Source organism: Charadrius vociferus, unplaced genomic scaffold (genome assembly GCF_000708025.1).
Source record: "Charadrius vociferus isolate BGI_N301 unplaced genomic scaffold, ASM70802v2 scaffold32, whole genome shotgun sequence".
Taxonomy (NCBI): domain Eukaryota; kingdom Metazoa; phylum Chordata; class Aves; order Charadriiformes; family Charadriidae; genus Charadrius; species Charadrius vociferus.
The window spans coordinates 2,619,755-2,625,485 of record NW_009647856.1 but is presented as its reverse complement, the minus strand read 5'-3'; the positions used below and the strand labels follow the sequence as shown (position 1 = coordinate 2,625,485).

General features: G+C 39.9%; 1 protein-coding gene across 1 annotated transcript in view; it reads left to right on the top strand.

The window, feature by feature from the left end:
• Positions 1 to 5,731, top strand: part of HGF (hepatocyte growth factor (hepapoietin A; scatter factor)) — a 57,637-nt gene that overhangs the window by 1,014 nt on the left and 50,892 nt on the right. The window lies entirely within an intron of this gene.

The window sequence follows — 5,731 nt, the reverse complement described above, 5'->3', positions numbered from 1 at the left end:
GGGCGCTCGGGGGGGCGCCCGGGACGGGCGGCCCTGGAGGAGCTGATAGCGGGAGAAGGAAATCTCATAGGTGCCTCCCGGGCGTTATCAGGACGCGAGGAAACATGTGTCCTGAATTTCCCAGCGGTAGAATAAATGTTAAGTAACAGAAGTTGACAAGGAATACCCAAACCACGGGATAGTGCGTTGCTGAAAGGGAATATCCTTGCTGAAGTTCAGCAGCATGAGTGTGCTATTTCCAGACTGAAATACTTGTAATTTCATTAGACGTTCCCGATGAAATCCGAGGGGGTGGGGGTGGGGTGGGGGGGCAGGGAGGTGGATGGAGCAAACAATAAGTAATCAAGTGCTGGAAGCTCTTTAGCTGAATTTCTTTCCTGAAGTGTCCCCCTTGGACTGGATATCTGAAGAGCTTACTCTGTGTTTCTATTGGCTCTCTGGGGAGACATTCAAGGAAAAAAAAAAAACTTTGCAAAGGTTTCTACAAACCTTTCCTTCCTTCCTTCCGCCAACATTGTTAGGGTCAGACCTTTGGACAGACAGAAACAAAAGACAGCCACAATTCAGGGAAAGGATCCGCCAGGAGCAGGCAGAGCGAGGGCAGGCACGGGCAGCGGCTGCGTCCCGGAGTGAGGTCTGAGGGCATCAGGCGACACGTATGGCAAGTGATGGTGATGGCTTCCAAGACCAAACTGGATTTACTAGTTAAAAAAAAAAAAAAAAAAAAAGAATTTAAAAGTGGAATATTTTGTGATCTGAGATGACAAGTCAAAAAAAGACTGGCAGCGTCACGTGCAGTAAAACCTGTCATTTTTCCCCTACAGTAAGAGTGTGGTTCTGTAGGATGCTGAACATCTCACCAGAGCTTCTGTGCTCAGTCTGCTCAGTGATGATTTTTTTTCGTGGGCATTCTTAGCAGGTGACGCAGAGATACAAGTACCATGCTACTACGCTTTTCTGAACTCCTTTTCCATGTGCATTGCAATTTCCATTTTACAGACATGTGACCTCTCTGAAAAGTGATGACTAGAGCTGGTTAGGAATTTTCTGAGGAAATGTCTTTTTTTTTTTAATTGGAAAATGCTGACCCATCAAAACTTTTCATAGAAATAATTCCTTTTAAACAGAAACTTTCTTTGGCTTGGTTCCCCCAAATCAAATGAAAGAGAAATTTGCAGCATGAGACCTTCACAATAGCTGTGAACAACCTGCTGCTGAGAAACCCATAGAAAACTCATCAACTGATGGGCTAGTTTTAAAGAAAAAGCTGAATAAAACCCTCCCAACTTCATTCCATGGGCCAAAGATATGGAAACTGGTCTATAGCCCAGTTCATAAGAAGCAAGGTCATGCTTACTGTCTTGACAGATGGGATCCTTTTCTTGAATGAGAGAAAGTCCGTGTTCTGCCTGGCTGTAGGCTTTTAGCGTTGGTCTGTAGTTTGCCAACCTTAGTGACTATTTAATCTATCTAATGTTCCAACAGGAGAGATTGAGAGACAGGCTCAGTACTGTCCTATCAGTGGACTGACGACGAGGGTTGTGCTCTAACCAACAGGCCCTCCCGTTTGGGAGTGGATGGTTCATCTTGATGTGGAGGAAAATTAGATTTCCAAAACTTCAGAATTTTTCACAGAGTAGAACTTGTTTTCTGGCCAACTTTCATAGTGACAGTTTCTTGGCAACCCTCCCTTTCTTAACTTTCCTCCCCCACCCGCCTTAATATTAATCAAACCTATTGTTTGCCTTATGGGCAAGCAAGAGGACTCTTATGCTGCCATTGTGCCTACCTTACGTTTTAAAAATCTATGATCTTCGACAACAGTGTCTGGACTTTTACAATGTAGGCAAGGGGAAGTTGTGCCATACTTTTCTGAAAATCTATTGATTTCTTTCTAAACATGCAAGGTATCTTTGTACAGGATGTTGAACTCTCTTTACTGAGATGTTTTTAAGAAAGATTAATATTTTCCTACATATTTATTATTCTTCTATATATGAAAAATATCTAAGTGATGAAAACAGAATTTAAAAATAGGAAAAAAAGAAGTCTTTTGATAATGCATGTCCATACTTTTTTGATTACAGTTCTGTCAAAGATGATTTTAAATGTACCTATGAGTGTAATTTCTTCTGTGAATGGATCTTTTAGGTTTGGAATCCCATGTCCTAAGTTCTTGCGAAGACAAAGCCTGTTGTTGCCAAGTTTGCTGACTAATACCTGTTGGGTTATATTAATGGGGAAAGAAAATGGAGGGTGAAGAAAACACTGAGAAATTTTCATGTCAGCAAGCTGTCCACACTATCAGTTTCTGAGTTTCTTTTTAATATATAAAAGATAAGACTGTGATTGGTGAAAGATAAATGTGCAAGGTTCCTATAGACTACTTGCCTAGTCATTATAAATATTCTGTAAGTCTCTGTCACTTGCACAAAGAAATTAATCTGTAGCTAATAACTTTATCAGGGAATTTTCTTCCTTATTCAGATATTCTTATTATTCAGTATTCTCAGGTGGTATCTCCTTAATAATGTTAATCTAGTGAAACTAAAAATGATTTTTTAATCAAAGCAAAAATTAGACTGGTATATTGCAAAAGAATGAATGTTAAAGATTTATTTGAATTAAGGATATATATATTTTTTTTTTTTCTGTGAAAAGACTGTTAGCCAAGTGTGTTTATTTAAATTTCTCAACACTTTCTGTAGTTTGGATGATCTGAAACAGTTGCTAATGAAGATGTGGGAGTTGCACTTAGTTCCTATAAATAACTATTGCTTAGAAAAAAAAAAAAAAATCCCATAGCCATAATCGATTTATGAATGTTGTGTATTCCTGTGGTCTGCATAGCTAAGTATATTTTAAAAATTTAACGTGATTTATACTTCCCCATCCCAGCTGTAGATAATCATTATACTATATACTGTCAACAAAGCGAAATGATACTCTGCCAGTTGGAAGACTGTATTCCTTCTGTTTAATGGAATCCTTTTGGTGCTCAGTGCCAGGGGCTGCTTGTTTTGCTCTCACATGTAATACAGCACTTACCCTGCTTAACAGATTTTCTGTTTCTATTAATGCCATTTTCATAAGCAACATAGCAGGAGAATATAGAGTTGAAAGACATGAGATTAAAATGTTGCATAAAACTCTGGAAAATTGTGCACTGAAGTCAAGGAAAGGAAAGCCTCTTATTGGAGGAGCTCATCTGTCATTATTGTAATACTTCAACTGAGTCCAGGCTTGGAAGGGAAATGTGCAGTCTCCCTCGGAGAGCATAATATCTCCCCTTTGGATCTTTACGCTGAACATTAGTTTGCCACTTAAGCATTTCGAACTTTTCCAAGGAGATTCAAAAGCAGGATAACTGGGCCTCTTGATGGATAAAAGCTTTATGTGGAGAGGACAGAGTTGCCCTGAATGTTGTGCAGTTACTCGTACTGGATGAGTGTTGGAATGTCACTTTCTCCCCGTCACCGTTGAGGTGGGGGGTTGAAGGGCAGAGGCAGCAGGGAGGTGAGAAGGGATTGATCATGGAGGTGAGAAAGAACTGATCATGGAAGTGAGAAAGGATTGGCTTCCATGCTTAACTGGGCAGCATGACTAGTAGAAGAATTGGCATAATGTGAGCAATGTTTGTACCTTGCAGAGGGGAAGTATAGAAACTACAAAGAAGTAGGAAGGGTTGAGAACATCCTTGCTCTTACCCTATCTTTCTTCTGTAGGTTTTTTTTTGCAACACCCTTAGAGGACAGTAGAGCTGTTCCCAAATGTAGTTAGTACCTACACGTAAAGCAATGCTGCAGCGAAGCAGAGCTGGAAACATGCTCCAGATTAGTCAGATGTGTTGGCAAAACCTAACTGCAGGAGTTTTCAATGGCTTGTGGGCCTCCACCCATGTGCTGTCTGACGAGCCCAGCCATGCCTGGCAGTCCTCTGTGCTGCTGGCCCAACTGGGGACTGGCTGCTCTCTCCATCTCCCCTCAGCTCCAGCTCTTTGTACAAGTCCTGGCCTTGGCCGGCAGCACTGGTTTTATATATACAACATGCAGCAAGGCTCTCATCCCTCCTCACAGGGGCTGTTTTGCTACCCTCAGCAGTCCGTCACGCTTGTTTTGCCCAAACCCCTGCCCTGCCTGCCTGTGCTTTTCTTTTTAGCCCCCACTCCATGTCCCAATGTCCTCAGCGGCAGCTGAGACCCCATCGCAAAAGAAGCGCACAACGTGCTGGGTGCTTCGGAGGAGACACCAAATGCTTGTAAAGGTTGTGCAATGCAATGTGAAACAGTGGGGATTTAATTCTTGTGCAAAATGCATAAGACAACAAATCTTACAAGGGAAAATCCTCTCAGTAATTTAGCCAGAGGTTAGATACAGCAAGTCAGAGTATCAACTGCAGAACATTTGTTTCTGCCAATGGGTCCCAGCATCCTGCTAAGCAGATAACCTTTTCTTGGAAGAAAAAGAGCTGTCCTTTTGCCTCTACCATCCAATTTTAGAATATACTATCAGTTGTTAGCATTATCCTTAGCTTCTTGAGCTTTCTTGCTGACTATTGGAGAGGGTTACAGAGGCAGGACTTAGCATAAACATGAAGATGGGTTCCAAGTAACATGGCAATCTTTGCAGCTGCTAATAAGGGGTACGTGTACATGGTGTGTGTGTGTGAATGGTAACATGCGATGTAAAGCCAAAAAGAAATATCTTTGCATTTCCTGAATCTGCTCAACAACTAGACTGAAAGCCAATGTGAAAATAAGGAAAAAATTATCTCTACATTATATATCTATATTTCAAACTGCTTTCTAAAAATTGTAGATTTTTTTCCATAATGGCTCCCTTGACAAGAAAATAAATTTCAGAATTTAAAATAATCACATCATCCTCCAGATACCTTTCTGAGAAACTGTTCAATTGTGACAAGCTAGAGATGCCTCCTTGGACAGCTGGTTTTATTTTGGTGACTTTCCATCTCTACAGCTGACTGCAGTTTTGATGGGTATGGTTGGTAAACTTCTTTCATGCCAAATTATTGACTTACATAAATAACCAAATTAAACTTAAGCCGGCATCTAAGTTTGTTCAATCTACAGAGTTCCTTTCCTGGGCACTTTTCAGAATTGTTTCAGTTTCTCATTATGTTGGTCTTTCTTACTTTTTTTTTTTTTTTTTTTTTTTTTTTCTTCCAAATGAGAAGTCATTTGGAAAAGGTGTTCACTTTTTTGCATTCTAGCCAGGAATCTGGACATTTCTGATACTGAAACAGGCATAAGGAGAAGTCAAAGTAAATGAAAGTAAGTTGAAAGTAAGTTAAAAGTGCTGAGCATTAATTCTTTTTATCAAAGTGACTCTGTTAGGACTTGCTTTAAGAGAGAAAACTGCCTTGAATGTATTTGTTTAAAAAGTGTTTCCTAACTATTCTCATAGATAATAATTTTATGACTCTATTAATGATTTTAGTATCAACATTCACCTTTAACATCTTTTCTTTTATTACTGTGACCATACTGTTAACTTAAGCATGTGGTGTCTGAAACCATTTAGTAACATCTACTTTCACCATCTGGTCAAGTTTTGTTTTTTTTGTTCTTAATAAAGCCAGTATATTTACGCCGTCATACTGGGCTTGCACCAATGTGCAATTTACCCTTGATGTTTTATGTCCTTTGAAAAGCATTGTATTGGAAATACATCGCTGAAATTAATTAAAAGTATCCCTTGAACCATGTTTT